The sequence below is a fragment of the Budorcas taxicolor genome, chromosome 6 (assembly GCF_023091745.1).
Source record: "Budorcas taxicolor isolate Tak-1 chromosome 6, Takin1.1, whole genome shotgun sequence".
Classification (NCBI taxonomy): domain Eukaryota; kingdom Metazoa; phylum Chordata; class Mammalia; order Artiodactyla; family Bovidae; genus Budorcas; species Budorcas taxicolor.
In genome coordinates this window covers 66522491-66544897 of record NC_068915.1, presented here as the reverse complement: position 1 = coordinate 66544897, position 22407 = coordinate 66522491, and the positions used below count along the sequence as shown (strand labels likewise).

Here is a 22407-nt window from a genome sequence, read left to right as displayed (position 1 = left end):
ACAATATAAAAGCTAGTCATTCAATAAGAGCATACCTAAAATTACATATCATACTATGTTCCCTCTTGTACATAAACGTACTTGAAAGCAGTCAGTTCTCAAAAACCCCATTTCCCTTAATGAATGCTTAGTGAAGCTTGCAGCAGGGCAGATTACCAAAGGTAAATACAGGATAATGAACTCCCTTGAGTCCAGCAGGTATTTTAAAATTTCTGAGATCATCCCATCACGAGCCAACAAACAACTTGAAATATATACACGAGCTCACTCACCCTAAAAAGAAAAACACGTTTGTGCATAGTCATTTCAAGATGCCTTTTGTGGATGTCAAATGCCAGGATGCATCAGGAAGTCTTGAGACACACCCCTGAGTCTGATACAGCAAATCTAGGGTGGGGATCTAGAATCTACATATTTAACAAGTTTCCAAGTAGTGCTGGTATGCTAGTCCTGGGACCCACTTTGAGAAACACCATTCTATGCTATTCTAACACTATTCTATTTACAGTAATCCAAGTCTATGCGCCAACCACAGATGCCTAAGAAGCTGAAGAGTTCTATGAAGATCTACAAGACCTTTCAGAACTAACACCCCAAAAAGATGTCCTTTTCATTATAAGGGACTGGAATGCAAACTAGGAAGTCAAGAGATATCTGGAAACAGGAAAGTTTGGCCTTGGAGTACAAAATGAAGCATGGCAAAGGCTAACAGTTTTGCCAACAGAATGCACTGGTCACAGTAAATACCCTCTTCCAACAACACAAAAGAAGACTCTACACATGGACATCACCAGATGGTCAATACTGAAATCAGACTGATTATATTCTTTGTAGCCAAAGATGGAGAAGCTCTATACAGTCAGCGAAAACAAGACTGGGAACTGACTGTGGCTCAGACATTGAACTCCTTATTGAAAAATTCAGGCTTAAATTGAAGAAAGTAGGGAAAACCCCTAGACCATTCAGGTATGACCTAAATCAAATCCCTTATGATTATACACTGGAAGTGACAAATAGATTCAAGGGATTAGATCTGATAGAGTGCCTGAAGAACTATGGACAGAGGTCCGTAACACTGCACCAGAGGCAGTGATCAAAACCATCCCCAACAAGAAGAAATGCAAAAAGGCAAAATGGTTGTCCGAGGAGGCCTTACAAATAGCTGAGAAAAGAGAAGCAAAAGGCAAAGAAGAAGAGGAAAGATACATCCATCTGAATGCAGAGTTCCAATGTACAGCAAGGAGAGAGAAGAAAGCCTTCTTAAATGATCAATGGGAAGAAAAGGAGGAAAACAATAGAACAGGAAAAACTACAGATCTCTTCAAGATTAGATACCAAGGGATCATTTCATGCAAAGATGGGCACAATAAACGGCATAAATGGTATGGACCTAATAGAAGCAGAAGGTATTAAGAAGAGGTGGCAAGAATACATAGAGTTCAATTCAGTCACTCAGTGGTGTCCTACTCTTTGCAACCCCATAGACTGCAGCACGCCAGGCTTCCCTGTCCATCATCAACTCCCAGAGCTTGCTCAAACTTATTTCCATTGCATTGGTGATGCCATCCAACCATCTCATCCTCTGTCATCCCCTTCTTCTCCTGCCTCAATCTTTCCCAGCATCAGGGTCTTTTCTAGTGAGTCAGTTCTTCGTATCAGGTGGCCAAAGTATTGGAGTTTCAGTTTCAGCATCAGTCCTTCCCATGAATATTCAGGACTGATTTCCTTTAGGATGGACTGGTTGGATCTCCTTGCAGTCCAAGGTACTCTCAAGAGTCTTCTCCAACACCACAGCTCAAAAGCATCAGCTCTTCAGCACTCAACCTTGTTTATGGTCCAATTCTCACATCCATACGTAACTACTGGAAAAACCATAGCTTTGACTAGACAGACCTTTGCTGGCAGAGTAATGTCTCTGCTTTTTAATATGCTGTCTAGGTTTGTCATAGCTTTTCTTCCAAGGAGCAAGTGTCTTATAATTTCATGGCTGCAGTCATCATTTGCAGTGATTTTGGAGCCCAAAAAGACAAAAAAAAAGATCTTAATGACTCAGATAACCACAACGGTCTGATCACTCACCTAGAGTCAGACATCCTGGAGTGTGAAGTTAAGAAAGTGAAGAGGAACTAAAGAGCTTCTTGATGAAAGTGAAACAGGAGAATGAAAAAGCTGGCTTAAAACCCAACATTCAAAAAACTAAGATCCTGGCATCCAGTCCCATCACTTCGTGGCAAATAGATGGAGAAATAATGGAAACAGTGACAGATTTTATTTGGGGGGCTCCAAAATCACTGCAAATAAGATGCTTGCTCCATATTAAGGCCAGGCAAGGGTAATACATCACCAAAAGCACTGAACTATTACTTTTGATTCCTGGTGGTTAGTATCATGAAAGGAAGTGCTACATGAGAATATAAGAAACTGAGTATCTTTCACTTTGACCACTAAAAAATCTTTGTGACAGTTCTATCATTTTTAGGATGCTAAACAGGAAAAAGTCCATTTTACTTAAGCACATACCCCTTTCTAGAAAAGAATGTTTAAATCAAGCTCACTCAGTCCCAATTCATTCAAGAACCATGGCCTGAAAAATAGACTCAATGGTTAATAGTGGGGAGACAGAAACAAAAAATGCATTTCTATTTACATCAGAGCAGCAGCCTCTAGCCCAGAATAAGGGAGGGGGCCAAGCAGAGCAAAAAGTGACAGGCTTATATCATTGTTGATGAGTCAAATTAGAATTTTCAAAAACAACATTTTTATTTGGGTAGCCTATCCCTTCTCCAGGAGAGCTTCCTGACCCAGGAACTGAACTGGGGTCTCCTGCATTGCAGGTGGATTCTTTACCAACTGAGCTATGAGCGAAGCCCCAGAAAGAAGACAGCAGTATCAAATATAACTGGGGTAAACAAATGCATTGTTTTATATAGAAAAATTTATCCATTCTTAGTGTTCCAAACTTATATTAAATACAAAGAGTTTCTTCAATTTTCCTGTGTGAGAATAAAGCCTATACACACACACACACACACACACACACACACACACACACACACATATCTCTCCCAATATATAGACACTGAAACATATGTCAATATATAGACACATAAATATCTACTATCTCTCTTTAATATACCTCAACTTTTTTCTGAAGGGATAACACACCTAAATGAGTCACCTCTGTCTGATGCTTTGACTCAAAACTGAATTAAGCCAGCAAAACTACAGGTAAGTGATGCAAGTATATGCCTGTACCTTTGTTATTGGGAACTAAAAAAAAATCTCACCTATATTCATAGCGAGTTCCCACTCTCTTAGTCTATTCTTAAAGCTGAAAAAAAAATAAACATACGTTAAAAGGTTAATAAGGACAAGATAAGGGGGCCCGCTCCTGCCACTATTATTCAACATAGTTTTGGAGGCACAGCAATCAAAGAAAAATAAAAGGAATCCAGGTTGGAAAAGAAGAAGTAATACTATACATAGAAAACCCTAAAGATGCCACCAGGAAATTACTAGAGCTAATCAATGAACGTATTAAAGTCACAAGATATAAAATTAATACAAAGAAATCCCTTACATTTCTATACACTAACAACAAAAATATCAGAAAGAGAAATTAAGGAAATAATCCATTCACCACTGCAACAAAAAGATAAAATACCTAGTAATAAACATACCTAAAGAAACAAAAGTCTTATATGCAGAAAACTATAAAACACTGATGAAAGAAATCACAGATGAAACAAACAGATGGAGAGATATACCATGTTCTTGGGTAGAAAGAATCAATATTGTGAAAACAACTACAGTATCCAAAGCAATCTATACTTTCAATGCAATCCCTATGAAAGTACCAATGCTATTTTCACAGAACTAGAACAACAAAAAAAAAATTTCACAATTTGTATGGGAACACAAAAGACCACAAATAGCCAAAGCATCTTGAGAAAGAAGAATGGAGATGGAGGAATCAACCACCTTGACTTCAAACTATACTACAAAGTTATAGTCATCAAGACAGTATGATACTGGCACAAAAACCAGAAATATAGACCAATGGAACAAGATAGAAAGCCCAGAGATAAACCCATGCACCAATGGGCACCTTATCTCTGACAAAGGAGCCAAGAATATAAAATGGGGCAAAGACAGTCTCTTCAATAAACGGTGCTGGGAAAACTGGGCAGCTACATGTAAAAGAATGAAACTGGAATACTTCCCAACACCATACAGAGGGATCAACTCAAAATGGATTAAAGACCTAAATGTAAGACCAGAAACTATAAAACTCTTAGAGGAAAACATAAGCACAACACTCTTGGACATAAACCACAGCAAGATCTTCTATGACCCACTTTCTAGAGTACTGGAAATAAAAACAAGCAAATGGGACCTAATTAAAAGCTGTTGCAGAGCAAAGGAAGCTATAAACAAAGTGAAAAGACGATTTTCATAATGGGAGCAAACAACAGCAAATGAAACAATTGACAAAGGATAAATCTCCAAAATATATAAGCAGCTCATGCAGCTCAATACCAGATAAACAACCCAATCAAAATATGGGCAGAATATCTGAACAGACATTTAGCCAAAGAAGACATGAAATGAAGTGAAAGTCGCTCGTTGTGTCCAACTCTTTGCAACCCCCCGTGTACTATAGAGTCCATGGAATTCCCTAGGTCAGAATTCTGGAGTGGGTAGCCTTTCCCTTCTCCAGGGGATCTTTCCAACCCAGGGATCAAACCCAGGTCTCCTGCATTGCAGGCAGATTCTTTACCAGCTGTGCCACAGGGGAATTTCAAGAATACTGGAGTGGGTAGCCTTTCCCTTCTCCAGCGGATCTTTCTGATCCAGGAATCAAACCCGGGACTCCTGCACTGCAGGCGGATTCTTTACCAACTGAGCCTTCAGGGAAGCCAAGAAGACATAAAGATGCTAATAAACACATGAAAAGATGCTCAACATTGCTCATTATTAGAGAAATGCAAATCAAAACTACAATGAGGCATCACCTCACACTGGTCAGAATGACCATCATCAAAAAATCTACAAACAATAAGTGCTGGAGAGTGTGTGGAGAAAAGGAAACCCTCTTGTGCTATTGGTGGGAAGGTAAATTGATACCACCACTATGGAGAACAGCATGGAGATTCCTTAAAAAACTAGAAATAAAACTACCATGTGACACAGCAACCCCACCACTGGGCATATTCCCTGAGGAAATCATAACTGAAAAAGACACATGTACCCCAATGTTCATCACAGACCTATTTACAATAGCCAAGACATGGACGCAACCTAGATGCCCAACAACACAGGAGAGGCTAAAGAAGCTGTGGTACATATATACAATGGGATATTACTCAGCCATAAGAAGGAACATATTTGAGTCAGTTCAAACGAGGTGGATAAACCTAGAGCCTATTACACAGAGTGAAGCAAGTCAGAAAGAGAAAAACAAATATATTAACACACATAGATATGGAACCTAGAAAAATGGTACTACATGAACCACTTGCAGGGCAGCAGTGGAGACAGACAGCACAGACTTGTGGACACAGTGGGGCAAGGAGAGAGCAGGACAATTTGAGACAGTAGCTTTGAAACATATATATTATCATATGCAAAACAGAGAGCCAGTGGAAATTTGCTACATGATGCAGGGAGTATGTGACAACCTGGGGGGGGGGGTTGGGGTGGAGGCGGGAGGGAGGTTCAAGAGGGAGGGGACATATGTATACCTATGGCTGTTCATGTTGCTGTATGGCAGAAACCAACACAGTACTGTAAAGCAATTATCCTCCAATTAAAAATAATTTTTAAAAGGTTAATGATAGCAATCGTTAATACCATGTTTTGACACTGATAATCCTAGATGCTTCTAAAATAACATGTTATTGAAATGACAGAACAGCATGTTTTTGAGATTTAGTTATTCAACTCTAATAAAATATGACTCATTCTATAAGCCTAAGATGATAACAATATCTACCATTTTTAAAGACATGTCAAGTTCTGTGCAAGGGATAAATACACATTAACGTTAGTTCTTACAATAAAGTACAAATTATTATCCCCACTTAAATGAGGAAACTGAGGCTCAGAGTGAGAAACTCACCCAAGGCTAATGCAAATAAGCCTCTGTAGTTATTAGGAGGCTCTGACACAGGGCAAAAACACTTGAGCAACAGAGGCACAGAGGATCTCCAAAGAATGTAAGGGTGGGAAGAACAGGACTAGGATAAGGAAAAGTCACTTAGAAGGAAAAAATACTGAAGGCATACTTCATTTGAAAAACTGAAGTTAACAGATTCAAATTTAAACTTAAATTTGCATTTAAGTTTAAAAAATGTATTAGATGCCTTCAATAGAAAGTTTCCATATATTTGAAACATGATTCACTATATACACATAACATGTGTTTAAAATAAATGATTCATTTTTATTCTGCCTTCCATATTCTCTGACCCCACAGGGACCTTCAAGCAGCCGCCCCCTCCCGCCACCTCCTCATTGCCTTTCATTATTGCGTGGCCACACTTCCCTACTTAGTCTGAATGTTGTGGTCAACACTGCTATCACTTCTTTGTATAGTTTCTCAACCTCTTAGCTCCTCTTTCACTTCTTTCTTGGCCAAACCCTTACCCTAGTTACAGCTTACAGAAAACCCAAATGAACTTCCTGGCCGACTCAAATCAGTTTGATCTGAATCTCTACATACTCTGTTCCAATACTGAAAAGTTGAAAGTGGCTAAGAGAAATACACAAGGTCCCTGAAGAGTGTCACTTCATTTTTTTTTATGTTTTGCCTTTGTGATAGCAGCAATATTTTTATAAACATGCCAGGGGACTAGAAGTAAGAACTTGTGCGAAGATATGGTGGCAAATAAGCAGGCTTAGTGTTACTTTAAATTCTTGACCATGAACTACTAGTTGACCAGACCTGCCAACTGCAGTCATACAGCATTTCTAGTCTCTTCACTTTCCCACTTTTACCAACAACTGTTTTAGACTTTCTAATTTCCAACAGCTCCCTTTCTGCTGAAGACCATATTTCTATTTTACTGGGAAAGTCAAAGCCCTCAGAAGAGAACTTCTACAGATTCCCCACCACATAACCACCCTCCAGCACAGACTGGATCTCTTCCTAATTTCCAGATATGTACTTCTGATTGCCAGCTAGTCAGCTCATCTCCATCTGGGCTCACCATCAAATGGTAACATGTGCAAAATGGAACTCCTGATACTAGCCCCACCAAAACCTGCTTATTCCACAGATTAGTCTTGTCAGTTAGTTGAATGTAGCTCCATCCTTCTAGGACCCTGAGCCCAAAGGCCTCTGGATCATCCAGGGTCCTGTGTCTCACAAACCACACAGTCAGTAGATTTTGTTGATTCTATCTTCCAAATATGGGGCTTCCTGGATGGCTTGGTGGTAAAGACTCTGTGAATGCAGGAGACGCAAGAAACGTGGGTTCAATCCCTTAGTTGGGAAGACCCCCTGGAGTAGGAAATGGCAACCCATTCCAGTATTCTTGTCTGGGAAATTCCACAAACAGAGAAACCTGGCGGGCTACAGTCCATGGGGCCACAAAGAGTTGAACATGACTGAGCACCACCACCATCACCTTCCAAGTATATCTGGATTCTCAACACTTGGCATCACTCCACCACTATCACCTGAGTCCAACACTCGAACTTGCCCTGTTAACGCTTCATTTGGAACCTAAAACTTCTTCCGCAATTTAAAATTCTCTAAGTTCAGTTCAGTCGCTCAGTCGTGTCCGACTCTTTGCGACCCCGTGAATCGCAGCATGCCAGGCCTCCCTGTCCATCACCATCTCCCGGAGTTCACTCAGACTCATGTCCATCGAGTCCGTGATGCCATCCAGCCATCCCATCCTCGGTCGTCCCCTTCTCCCCCTGCCCCCAAATCCCTCCCAGCATCAGAGTCTTTTCCAATGAGTCAACTCTTTGCATGAGGTGGCCAAAGTACTGGAGCTTCAGCTTTAGCATCATTCCTTCCAAAGAAATCCCAGGGTTGATCTCCTTCAGAATGGACTGGTTGGATCTCCTTGCAGTCCAAGGGACTCTCAAGAGTCTTCTCCAACACCACATTTCAAAAGCATCAATTCTTCGGCGCTCAGCCTTCTTCACAGTCCAACTCTGAGGAGCGGTGGCTGTGCAGGCACAGGAGGGCCTAGAGGAGCTATCCCACATTGAAGGTCAGGAACGGCAGCGGTAAGGAGATACCCCTCGTCCAAGGTAAGGAGCAGTAGCTGTGCTTTGCTGGAGCAGCCGTGAAGAGATACCCCACGCCCAAGGTAACAGAAACCCAAGTAAGATGGTAGGTGCTGCAAGAGGGCATTAGAGGGCAGACACACTGAAACCATACTCACAGAAAACTAGTCAATCTAATCACACTAGGACCACAGCCTTGTCGAACTCAATGAAACCAAGCCATGCCTTCGGGGCAACCCAGGACGGGCGGGTCATGGTGGAGAGGTCTGACAGACTGTGGTCCACTGGAGAAGGGAATGGCAAGCCACTTCAGTATTCTTGCCTTGAGAACCCCATGAACAGTATGAAAAGGCAAAATGATAGGATACTGAAAGAGGAACTCCCCAGGTCAGTAGGTGCCCAATATGCTACTGGAGATCAGTGGAGAAATAACTCCAGAAAGAATGAAGGGATGGAGCCAAAGCAAAGACAATACCCAGTTGTGGATGTGACTGGTGATAGAAGCAAGATCCGATGCTGTAAAGAGCAATATTGCATAGGAACCTGGAATGTCAGGTCCATGAATCAAGGCAAATTGGAAGTGGTCAAACAAGAGGTGGCAAGGGTGAACATCAACATTCTAGGAATCAGCAAACTAAAATGGACTGGAATGGGTGAATTTAACTCAGACGACCATTATATCTACTACTGCGGGCAGGAATCCCTCAGAAGAAATGGAGTAGCCATCATGGTCAACAAAAGAGTCTGAAATGCAGTACTTGGATTCAATCTCAAAAACGAAAGAATGATCTCTGTTTGTCTCCAAGGCAAAATTCTCTAAAGGGGACGCTTATTCCTTGGAAGGAAAGTTATGACCAACCTAGACAGCATATTAAAAAGCAAAGACATTACTCTGCCAACAAAGGTCCATCTAGTCAAGGCTATGGTTTTTCCAGTAGTCATGTATGGATGTGAGAGTTGGACTATAAAGAAAGCTGAGCACCAAACAATTGATGCTTTTGAACTGTGGTGTTGGAGAAGACCCTTGAGAGTCCCTTGGACTGCAAGGAGATCCAACCAATCCATCCTGAAGGAAATCAGTCCTGAACATTCATTGGAAAGACTTATGTTGAAGCTGAAACTTCAATACTTTGGCCACCTGATGCAAAGAGCTGACTCATTGGAAAAGATCCTGAAGCTGGGAAAGACTGAGGACAGGAGGAGAAGGGGACAACAGAGGATGAGATGGTTGGATGGCATCACCGACTCAATGGACATGAGTTTGGGTAGGCTCCGGGAGTTGGTGATGGACAGGGAAGCCTGGCGTGCTGTGGTTCACGGGAGAGTCAGACACGACTGAGCGACTAAACTGAAAGGCTACCATGTTAATTATAATAAAAGCCACGAAGGCCACGCACACCTACCTCCCAATGTCCTCTCCAATCTATTCCTCCGCCCCTCCTTCATTCCACTCCTTACACAGCCTTGTCTCAGCAATTTATACTTTTTCCCTTTCTTATTTTTCATAAACTTAAGTCATTTTCTAACAATCTATAAATTTTTTTTGTATTTTAGTTCTTGTCTCCCCTCCCAGAGTAGAAATTTTTATCTCCTTTGTCCACTGATGTAACCTGCGCTTAGAACAGTATCAAACCCAGAGCAGACTTCCAACACATATTTGTGGAATAGACTTATGAACGAATGACTAAAATAACACCTCTCTTATATGCAGTAACAACCAGAATACCTCTAACAATCTTACACATACCAACTCTAGAAGTAATATAAGCTTAGTTATCTCATGGTATTATAGCTTTTATTATATATGCTAAAATTATTATACTTTGAAGATCTTTAGCAGGTAACCCTAAAATGGCTGCTAATAAGACTCTGCAACAAAAAAGACATAAAAGGGGAAATAAAACAAATAGAACCTATTTTTAAAAATAGCAGAGGAATTTGAATTTCATTGTTCTAAAACTCTCAGGAAGGAAGTTCCTCTGAGTACCCTATTTTTTTCAAGAGGTTTGAAGTTTATCCCTTAAATATCAAAATAACTTCTTCATGATAGAAATCATTGTGTGTTCTCAATTTTCCTACATTTTATACAACATTTTGAATAAGCTTTTCTTTCTGAGAATTCATCACCAAAATGCTCAAAGCACCAATTATTGTAAAGTACCCCATATAGTGATGCCTTCAGGGTCTTCAGAGGCATATCTATAGGTTTTCAACCAGCAGTTGAAGACCTTGTTTTGAATGTTCATGACTATTTTCATAGGTTTGTGTTTCCCTTGGCTGCCCAAATATCTGCCTTTATGAAATTTGAACTCATATTTCCAACTACTTTAGAACAAATAAACTGAATTAACCACCTCAGCGGTCTTCAGGAAGCAGAAGTATAGAAACAGAAGACTTATTTTAGTGAAACCTATTCTCACTGTTCAGAGATTGCTTTTCCTTACATTTGTTTAATAAATAGCTACCAAAAGGCTACCATATGTCAGCAAAGTACTGTCCAGGCATTACAACCAAAATGATGAAAAGTTATGTGTAAACTCTGTGGTTCTTGTCTTCAAAGACCACACAGTCCAGGAGAGGGATCCTGCAAGAAGTTCATGCGATTCCCTCATTGCCTGAAATACTTCAGAGATCAATTCCCTTGGGACCAACTTTGACATGTTTATGGCCAGGCTTCAGAACAGCAAATACTGAGAGCATTAAAACACTAACCAATAGATAAGTAAGTGGAGCTAAACCCCAGATAAGTGCTCATTTTGAAAACTACAAAGTATCTTTTTAAACTGGCAGAATACAAATTTCCTAGTGTGTTATCTTTATTCATTCATACAAAGACTGCAACCTTCAGCTCTATGTGATGAAGTGTGTATTTTTGTGTGTGTAAAACATAATAAACACACTGTATTGTGATCATCAAGATAAGCTTTAAAAGATTATTCAAAAGATAGAGGAATGAGCTATAATTATTATTTTCATGTCTGTTTCCTCTATGAGACCATCTGGTATACTGCTTTAACCAGTAACTAACTGGACAATGCCAAGCACATAGCAAGTACTCAATGAGTATTTTTTTAAATAAATTAATGTCCAGTCAGGTTCACTGTGGTACACTATGCGTCCAGGGAATGAGTACTCATCAAAAAAGAATTTGATTTTTAAGAGGATAAGAGTCAAGCAATCAAAAAAGTGTGGGGAAAAGTACTGTTGAATGATGGAGTGGGGTGCTTTGGTGTGATTCTACTTGGTCAATTCCACCTGATTTTTGAAATCCAAAGAAGACAAAGATGGTCAACAGGCACATGAAAAGACACTCAACATCACTAATCAGAGAAATATAAATTAAAATGAGGTATCACCTTACGCATGTCAGAACGGCTATCACCAAAAAGTCTACAAATAACAAATGTTGATGAGGATGTGGAGAAAAGGGAATCCCGGTACACTCTCGGTGGGAATATAAACTTGTGCAGCAGCCCAGTGGAAAACAGTATAGAGGTTCCTCAAAAAACTAGCATATGATCCACCCATTCCACTCCTGACTATGTATTTGAAGAAAATGAAAATCCTAATTCAAAAAGACCTATGTTCATTGCAGAATTTATAATAGCTGAAATATAGAACCAACTTAAGTGTCCATCAACAGATGGACTGATAAAGATGTGGTACACACACGCATACACACACTCACAATGGACTACTACTTAGCCATTAAAAAAATAGTGAAATTCTGTCATTTGCCACAACATGAGTGGACCTACAGGTTATTACGCTATTAGGTCAGGCAGAGAAAATCCTGTATGTTATCACTGATACATGGAATCCAAAAGATGAAAAAGAACAAATATAACAAAACAGGAAAAGACTCACAGATACAGAGAACAAATTAGTTGTTACCAGAAGGGAGAGGGAAGGAAAAAGGGCAAGACAGGGATGGGGATTAAGAGGCAGAAACTACTATGTATAAAAAAGCTACAAGGGCAGAGACTGTACAGCACAGGGAATACAGCCAACATTTAATGACAACTTTAAATGGAGCGTAATCGATAAAAATATTGAATCACTATGTTGCATATAGGAAACTAATATTGTAAATCAACTGTACATCAAATAACAATTTTAAAATTAAGTAAAATAACAAAATAAAGAAATCTTAAGATTCTTAAGCCTAAGCCTGTGTCCTCAAACTGCGAGAGATCTGAGTCACTGGAAAGTTTGCGAAAGCACAGATTCCACCTGGTACACACACACTCTCGCCCCAATTTGATTCAGTCAGTCTGCAGTGGGGCCTATGAACTGGCAGTTCTAATAAATTCGAATGATGTTGATGCTCTCACACTGGGGACCAGACTTAAAACCATGAGCCTAGGCAACCCAAATTTGCTCTGAAGAGATTTTTTGTACCTTTTAAAAATTTTATTTTTTATTGACTATAGTTGATTTACAATATTGTGTTAGTTTCAGATGTATAGTAAAGTGACTCAGTCATATATATAGTTCCTTTTTAAAAATCCTTTCCTATTACAGATTATTACAAGATACTGAATACCATTCCCTGTCCTACACAGTAAATCCCTATCTATTTTATATGGAGTGGTGTGTATCTGCTAATTCCGTAATTTATGGAATTTATCCCTCCCCTTACTCCTTCCCTTTGGTAACCATAAGTTTGTTTGTTTTCTATATCTGTGACTGTTTTAGAGAGACTGATTTTTAATTTAAAGTATATATTCTCCATGGATTCATTACTATTAAGTATCATTTTTATGCAACTATTCATTTACTCCCCAATGATGCATACATTATTTAAATAATTAGTGAAACTACTTTTTTATACATAAAAAGTAGGGAAATTATTTTCTAGATTAGTCATCATGGAAATTTGTAAAAAGCAAAAGAAAATAATACGCTTAAAAGAATATGGAATAATAAGAGGAAAAAAGCATAAATTGGGAAGTGGAGTTATTTGCAGCTAAAATGGAAAGAATTTAGGCATTGAAAGAATGTATATACTCATAAAACTAAACAGACCACAAATGTTTTCCAAAGGCCTCTTGCAGATCATTAACCTGAGCTATTAAATTATAAACCAAATAAACACATGAAAGACTATAATTTTTAAGCTTGTGGCATTACTGGATAAATGATGAAGACAGATACTATCTTAGTTGAATTATTAAAAAAATATTCCAGTATAATGAACAAGAGGTTTAATTCATTTCTAAAACCTTTTTTTAAGATTCAATTCTGGAAGTATTTTGGTCACTTAAAATATGATATAAATATTTCAGATAATTTCACAATGGATAAAAATAACTTCAGCACATGACAAAGTAACACAAGCACAGATTACATATGTCAATTACTTAAACTGTCGCAACATACATACACTTGACCCTTGAACAACATGAGTTTGAACTGCATACGTCCACTTATATGCTGACTGCTTTCAATAACTATAGTACTACACCAACCATGGCTCGCTGAATTATGGAACTGATGATATGAAGGGTCAACTCTGCATTCTGAACATCTGTGGATTTTGATATCCACAGTGGGTTCTGGAACCAACCTCGCACAGATAGGCAGGGATATGTAAGTAAGTGTTAGTCACTCAATTGTGTCTGACTCTTTGCGATCCCAGGGACTGTAGACCATCAGGCTCCTCCGACCATGGAATTCTCCAGGTAAGAATTGGGTTGCCATTCCGTTCTCCAGAGGATCTTCCTGACCCAGAGATCAACCTGGGTCTCCTGGATTGCAGGCAGATTCTTTACAGTCTGAGCCACTAAGGGCTAAGGGCAGGGAGGGATGACTGTATTTAAACTGTCCCCAAAGCTTGCAAGTTAAGTGTTATTAAGTATAGTATATACATAGCAATAAGATATAGATGAAAACTACAAATGGTATTAAAAAGAAATGGATGGTGTTCACTGGAATTAGAAATTGGATTCATGATAAGTGGTCAATTCCAATAATTACTAGATGCCCTCCACCCTCCAAAACACATCCATTTGAATTAAAAGTGATATTATATTCAGCTGTTTTCAAAACAGCAGATTCATCTGCAGTTAGCAGAAAGAACACAGGCTCTAGAGTTCCAATGGTACTGACGCTCAGATTCTCAGTCTGTATCACAAGCTCTTAGCCTGAGCCTCAGTTTCCTCATCTGTAAAATGGAAATAAAATCATAGGCCTCATACTTTTTTTTTTCCATTTAAATGACAATTTTTGCTTTTTAACTGGAGGACAATTGGTTTACACGATTGTGTTAGTTTCCGCTAAACATCAACATGAATCAGCCATGGGTATACATATGTCCCCACTTTCTTGAGCCTCCCCTGCTCCTCCCACCCCAACCCACACCTCTAGGTTATCATAGAGCACCAGGTTTGAGTTCCCAACATCATACAGCAAATTCCCACTGGCTGTCTATTTTACATATGGTAAAGTATGAGTTTCAGTGACCCTCTCTCCTCTTCCCCTATTGCGTCCACAAGTCTGTTTTCCATGTCTGCGTCTCCATTGCTGCCCTGCAAACAGGTTCATCAGTACCATTTTTCTAGATTCCACTGATACATGTTAATATACATTTGCTTGTCTCTTTCTGACTTACTTCACTCTGCATAACAGGCTCTAGATCCATCCACCTCATTAGCACTGATCACATGTGATCCTTTTTATGTATACTATATACCATGGAATACTACTCAGCCTCACACTGTTTTAAAAGGAGGTTTATGAAATCAATGTACCAGTACTTGTCCAGCACACTGAAAGTGCTCAACTTCATTCTTCCAACTAATGTTTGCTGAGCTTCCACTATTATGCCGGCATTATAACAGGTAACAGAGATTAACCAGAGAACAAAACACAAAAATCTCTGTCTTCTAGGAGCTTACCTTTGAGTGTTCATTTCCTTTACCTTGTCTTATAGGCACAGTGCTGGTACTTTGAGAATGAATAAACATGCCCAGAACCAGTCAAAATACTCAATTCGACAAAAATAAAATAAATAAGTCACACTAATCATGCAGTACATACCTTTACGGAACTAGAACATCTCAGGAGATACATGACATGAGACTGGAAGACAGAAAAGTAGGGTAGGCTGCCCAAGAGACAGAACTTTAACTGAGTCTTGGGAAATGTTGAGAATCAGCTATGAGATCTGTAAATTTTAGAAAAGAAAATATGAATAAAGGTAAGGCAGCTGGAAAACCCTGTAACCCAGTGTTACATAACACTGTGTAGTTCAATATGGTTTGCGTTTTAAGTACAAAATAAGGAATGATGGGAAATTAAGAAGGATATCTAGTAATAAGTCTTTAAGATGAAAAAATTATATTCAAAGGAATAGGATATTATTAAAAATATATATTTATGATAAAAATTCTCAACAAAGTGAGTATAGGGGGAACATACCTCAACATAGTAAAGCCCATTTATGATACACCAACAGCTAATCCTATTCAATAGTGAAAAGCTATGACTTTTCCCTCTACAATCAGGAATAAGACAAGTATGACCATGCTCCCATTTTTATTCAACACAGTACTGGAAGTCCCAAGTTACACAATCAGAAAAGAAAAATAAGACATACAACTGGGAGAGAAGTATTAAAACTATCACTAGTAGAAGATGACATAATATTATATACAGAAAATTCTAACAATTCCACCAAAAAAAAAAGAAAAACTAGAATAAATTTAGTAAAATTGTAGGATACAAAATTAATATACAGAAATCTGTTGCATTTTTATACAATAAAAATGAGCTACCAATCTCATTTACAATTGCATCAAAAAGAATAAAATAGCCAGGAATAAATCCAAAGAAAATGAAAGACCTGTACTCTGAAAAATATAAGACCTTTATAAAAGAAACTGAAGTTGACCTCCAATAAATGGAATGATATATTGTGTTCATGGATCACAAGAATATTGTTAAAATGAACGTACTATCCAAAACAATCTACGTATTCAATGCAATATCTATCAATTCATCCACAGCATTTTTTCACAGAACTAGAATAAGTAATCCTAAAACATGTATGAACTACAAAAAATCCTGACTAGTCAAAGCAATCTTGAGAAAAAGAACAAAACTAGAGGCATCATGCTCCTTAACTTCAGACTATACTACAAAGCTACAGTAATAAAAACAGTATGATACACACACAAAAACAGACACATGGATTAATGGAACAGAATAGAGAACCCAGGAAGAAGCCCACCCACATCTGATCAATTGATTACTCCATGACAAAGGGGGCTTCCCAGGTGGCATCAGTGGTTAAGAACCTGCTGGGCAATGCAGGAGATGTAAGAAACTTGGGTCTGATCCCTGGGTCAGGAAGATCCCCTAGACAAGGAAATGGCAACCCACTCCAGTATTCTCACCTAGAGAATCCCATGAACAGAGGGAACTAGTGGGCTACGATGGTTGCGAAGAGTCAGACACAACTAAAGCGACTTAACATGTATGACAAAGGAGGCATAAATATACAATGAGGAAAAGACAGCCCCTTCAATAAGTTGTGTTAGGAAAACTGGACAATCACATGTAAAAGGATGAAAAATAAACCAAAAATAAACTTGAAAAGTGAAAGGCTTCTACTAAGACCTGATACAAAAAACTCCTAGTAAAAAACAAAGGCAGTATACTTTTATATCAGTCCTAGAAATATTTTTTATGGATATGCCTCCTTAGGAAAGGGCAACAAAAAGCAAAAATAAGTGGGACCACATCAAATGAAAAAGCTATTTCACAAAAAAGGAAACCATCAACAAAATGAAAATACAACTTACTGAATGGGAGAAGGTATTTGTAAATGATATGTCTGATAAGGGGTTAATATCCAAAATATATTTTTTAAAAAAACTCATACAACTCAGTAGCAAAAAGTAAAGCCAGTCTGACTAAAAAATGCACAGAATCTAAATAGGTATTTTTCAAAGAAAACATATGGATGACCAAGCATTTGAAAAGATGCTCAGCATCACTATTCAGAAGAGAAATGCAAATCAAAACCACAATGAGCTATTACCTCACACCTATCAAAATGGCTATCATCGAAAAGAAACATCAAGTATTGGTGAGAATGTATAGGAAAGGGAATGCTTGTGCACTGTTAATTGAAATGCAAATTGGCTTTGCCACTCTGGAAAACAATACAGAGTCCTCTCAAAAACAGAACTAAAAAGCAGAGACATAGCTTTGCCAACAAAGGTCCATCTAGTCAAAGCTCTGATTTTTCCAGTAGTCATGTATGGATGAGAGACTTGGACCATAAAGAAGCATGAGCATCAAAGAATCATGCTTTTGAACTGTGGTATTGGAGAAGACTCTTGAGTCCCTTAGACAGCAAGGAGATCAACCCAGTCAGTCAAAGGAAATCGGTCCTGAATATTCATTGGAAGGACTGATGATGAAGTCCCACACTTTGGTGATGCGAAGAGCTGACTCTATTGGAAAAGACTCTGATGCCAGGAAAGATTGAGGGCAGGAAGAGAAGGAGGTGACAGAGGATGAGATGGTTGGATGACATCACCAACTCAATCGACATGAGTTTGAGCAAACTCCGGAAGGACAGGGAAGGTTGGCACGCTGCAGTCCATGGGGTCACAGACAGTCAGACGTGACAGAACGACAATCACCACCACATGCTTAGCAATTCTTCTAGGTATTTATCCCCCCAAATTAAAACACTAAAGATACATGCACCCCAATGTTCACTGAAGCATTATTTACAATAGCCAAGATATGAAAGTAACCTAAGTGTTCCTCAATACACAAACAAATACAAAAGATGTGGTATATATGCACAATGGAAGATTACTCAGCCATAAAAAAAATAATGAAATCTTGCCATTTGTGACAACAAGGATGGACCTAGAGGTTATTTTTCTTAGTAAAATAAGTCAGAAAAAAGATGAATGCTGTATGTTTTTAGTTATATATGAAATTTAATAAAGCAACAAACAAATATAACAAAGCAAAGACAGACTCAAATATAGAGAACAAATTAGTGGTTGCAGGAAGGGAGGGGGAATGGATCAAACAGGTGAAGAGGATTAAGAGGTGCAAACTACCTTATAAAATAAATAAGTCACAGGGATATAATGCATAGCACAGAGAAAACAATCAATAATATTGTAATAACTTCATGCATAATGTATAAACTATTGAATCATTATATTGCACACTTGAAACTAATGATATTGTAAGTCAACTATTCTTCAATAAAAATTTGTTAAAAGACAGGCATTTTTCTAACATGGCAAGGTTAATTTGTCGGCTGAAGGACATCACAGATTAGTAGAATATGTCATTAAACTATCTGAGAATACCTCTCTATGGAAGACTTTAGCAAAGAAGAAAGGACAGTTAAGATTTTTAGTAGAACTTTCTATGTATTATTATAGTCTGTAAGAGGAATGAGAATTTTTAAACATAGTGCTAAGTAATTACGAGTACTATAAACTGAAGAATGCTTCCCTGGTGGTTCAGACAGTAAAGTATCTGTCCTCAATATGGGAGACCTGGGTTCGATCCCCTGGGTGGGGAAGATCCCCTGGAGAAGGAAATGGCAACCTACTCCAGTATTCTTTCCTGGAAAACTCCACAGACTGAGGAACCTGGTGGGCTATGGTCATAGGATTGCAAAGAGTCAGACACTACTGAGCTACTTTACTCACTAAACTGAAGAAAGACTTCACATTTTTGGATAATGTAAAGCTAATTTTCACCTTCCTTATAACCAAAATAATAAGATTTATAAAATTATTTATCCTACCTAAAGAGTTAAAATTTTGTAAGTTTGTTTTTTAACATAACTGTAGTTGTTCCCATCTTCCTCTTTCAGAATGGCCTTAAACGGAGTAAGTAGATTTTAGCAAAATAAATTAAGGGAGGAAATCCCATGGACAGAGGAATCTGATGGGCTGTAGTCCACAGGGACACACTCTTTTACAAAACTGGCACCACCATTACTTTTCCTCTGTGATACTAGCTTTGTGAAAAGTACTGTTTCTATGACTAAGATGGTTTCTAAAATGAAATAAATCCATCTACAGTAGAAATGTCCTCCATCTTAGTAAAGACGTAAATTGAGAGGCATGCTCAAAGAAACGAGTTTATTTGGGAATAACAGAGGAATTACAATTTGGGACACCTGAACTACATAGCAAGCCAGAAGTGAGTTCATTGAGGATTTGGAATGTTGTTTAGTAGCTTAGTCATGTGCGACTCTTTGGAACCCCATGGACTGTAGCCCACCAGGCTCCTCTGTCCATGGGATTTCCCAGGCAAGAATACTGGAGTCAGTTGCCATTTCCTTCTCCAGGGGATTTACCCCACCTAGGGATTGAACCCACATCTCCTGCAATCACTGGCTTTACCACTGAGCCACTGGGGAAGCCGGCAGGGTTTGGAATAGGCTGTGTTTATGGGCAGGGCATGTAACGAGAGAGTTCAGTGAGTATCTGTTAAAAAGTCAAAATAAACGGAGACCTGCTTTGAAAATTCCCTGAGCAGATACGACCAGTCTAATCATACAAGAGAAACTCAATGTAACTCGTTTTTTGGACACCAACCTGACCTGGGTCATTTATTTTTTACTCTGGAAATCATAAGCAAAAACTTTACAATGCTGATAAAAGGCAAAACTTCTGATTAACTCCTTGACATTTAAGAAAATTCCAAATTATCGACTTCTGTGTGTGTGTGCTTAGTCGCTCCATGCTGTCTGCGACCCCATGGACTGTACCCCGCCGGGCTCCTCTGTCCATGCGAATTCTCCAGGCAAGATTACTGGAGTGGACGGCCATGCCCTCCTCCAGGGGATCTTCCCAACCTAGGGATCAAACCAAGGTCTCCCACATTGCAGGCAGATTCTTTACCGTCTGAGCCACCAGGGAAGCCCTCTGTAAATCAGGCATTTATGGGAAATTGGTCTCCCAGTCTTTAAGCTTCGCTTTCCTAAAGGCACATAAGGGAAATCATTTATTCTATCAGTTTCAGATTGAAATTCTTTCACAGCAGGGAGGAAGGGAATGATGTTTTAAGAGAATATACTCACAACAAACCTATTTCAGCTGAAAAGGAAACCTGCACAGCTGCTAATGCTTTGAGTTTTGAGGATCCTCAAGTGATCTTGTTTGTAGCATTTTCTTTGGTTTTGCCTCATTAAAAAGACTACTTTCAACTAGATCAGACAACAAGGTCCGTAAACACGGCTTGAATATGTGGACATTTTTTTACCTCTTTTCAAGTTAATTCTAAGTCCATTGGTCTAACAGATGTATCATCTCTGTTCTATTACAAATTATAATCAAATTCTAAACGTTTCCTCCATTTACTAACATCAAAATAAATGATATCCCATTCAAATTCTATTTAGTCACTAAGCAATCGTATTGAACAAATATCCAGTTATTAGGCAAAGGTCAAACAGTACTGACATCCTATTTTAGACTGCTCAGATTCTCCATCTTTTTCATACAACTTAACAAATGTTTAGCAGTTACAGTGTTACTTTTTAAGACTGTCTAAAAGTTTTTGAATGTTGGAGAGTTGTTTTTCAAATTATATAGCATGATCTCCTTGTGATAAATTATCACAATGTAGGTAATAGGTATCTGTATCATGGACAGAAGAGTTCAGAAGGAGAGAGATTACCTTGTGGGGTAAACTGGAATGAGTGCTTACACCTGGGCACTGAATGAATTTACCGTTACAATGATCATGTGCTACACATTGGCTCTAAACAAGCCACCAAATCTCTCTTTCTGATGGTACTCTTCCCAGAAACGGTGACCTAGCCGAATTTCAAAATATTTATCTGCTCTGGAGTTACTTTTCGGATATAGTAACATTGGTGGATAAGGAGTGCCCTATCCTTGTGGGTCCTCTTTCAAGGTTGATTAGAGTCAGAGACTTGCCCTCAGACTACGAAACTGTTTTTCTCCTTGAAAAGAACTTATGTGAAAAGAAGCAAGAAAAATCTTTGGTTTTATTTAGATAACACTCTAAATACCCGAGTAGACGTGCCCTTATGATTATGAATAGTTTAAATACATGATTTCTGAAGGCACAGGGAGCCTGACCTTCCAGAATGGAGGGTTTCACTAACCAACCAGATGTCTCTCTGCTGTATAAAGTATAATCACAGGTTTTACAATGTAAAGTAAAGGGTGCCCCAAACAACAATGAAGCTCTGCATTAGTGTTTGCATGGAAAATTGAGGGCTTTTTGGTAGGGCTCCTGTAAAAACTATTTCTGAACAAGCTCCAACACAAACACCTTTTTCTTCCTAAGGAATCAATCCGTGGTTTATCTACTGGGTAAAAATTTCAATCCCTATTCTATTCATTATATTTGAAACAGAGCCAAAATTGCTTTAAACTGTTCGATTTCACAATGAGATGACAAAGGGTGTGTGTGCATAACCTATCTTTTCATAAAATCCAGCATTCAGAAAAGATAGTCATCCCTCTCCTGTAATCAAGTGACTGAAAATGGTGTAAGATTCTTCTTTTTAAAGTTTAACAAAGCTACAAAGTCCAGTTTTGAGGTACTTCATCCGATTTGAACACCACTATTGCGGGAGGCAGACGACAGAGAGAGTAAAGAAACAGAGGAAAAGAGTAGTGAAAAGGAAGGCAAGGAAACCGTCAAAGAGGCTCGCTGGTTCACCCTTACCAGTTTCTCTCTGGGCACACATCACAGCATGATGGTCACAAGTCCCAAGATGCAAGAGAAGAACCAAGCACAGATCCGAAGAGAGGAGGCGGGTTATGCTTCTACGCCAGCCATTTGACTTGGAAGGAAAAAACCCAACAAAACACTTCTCAGACGGCTCTCAAAGTCAGCTGCCAAAACCCAAGCCCAGCCCCGGCGGAGCTGGCAACCTTCTGCTCCCGGCGGCCCGCCCCCGCGGCTCCGCCTCCCCTTTCCGCTGGGATGCAGAGTGGCCCGAACTTCCGCGGAAGGCCAATCGCTCGCCGCCCCGCCTCTCGTGACGTCAGGTGCAAGGGGCGGGCCGGGCCGCCGAGGGGTTTCCCAGCTCCAGCTGTTGGCGGGAGCTTCCTGTCTGCTTGATGCAGATGTCTCCCAGTAACCCAGAACCTGCCTGCTCAGGTGTTCGGTTTATTTTTGTATCGC

General features: G+C 39.1%; 1 protein-coding gene across 1 annotated transcript in view; it reads right to left on the bottom strand.

Annotated features, from left to right (window-relative positions):
- The window catches only part of ATP10D (ATPase phospholipid transporting 10D (putative)), a 124670-nt gene extending 102623 nt beyond the window's left edge, over positions 1 to 22047 (bottom strand). The window contains exon 1 of the mRNA XM_052642271.1: positions 21946 to 22047. The gene's annotated coding sequence lies outside the window, so the exon portion shown is untranslated. The remainder of the gene's footprint in view (positions 1 to 21945) is intronic.
- Between the last annotated feature and the right edge of the window lie 360 nt (positions 22048 to 22407).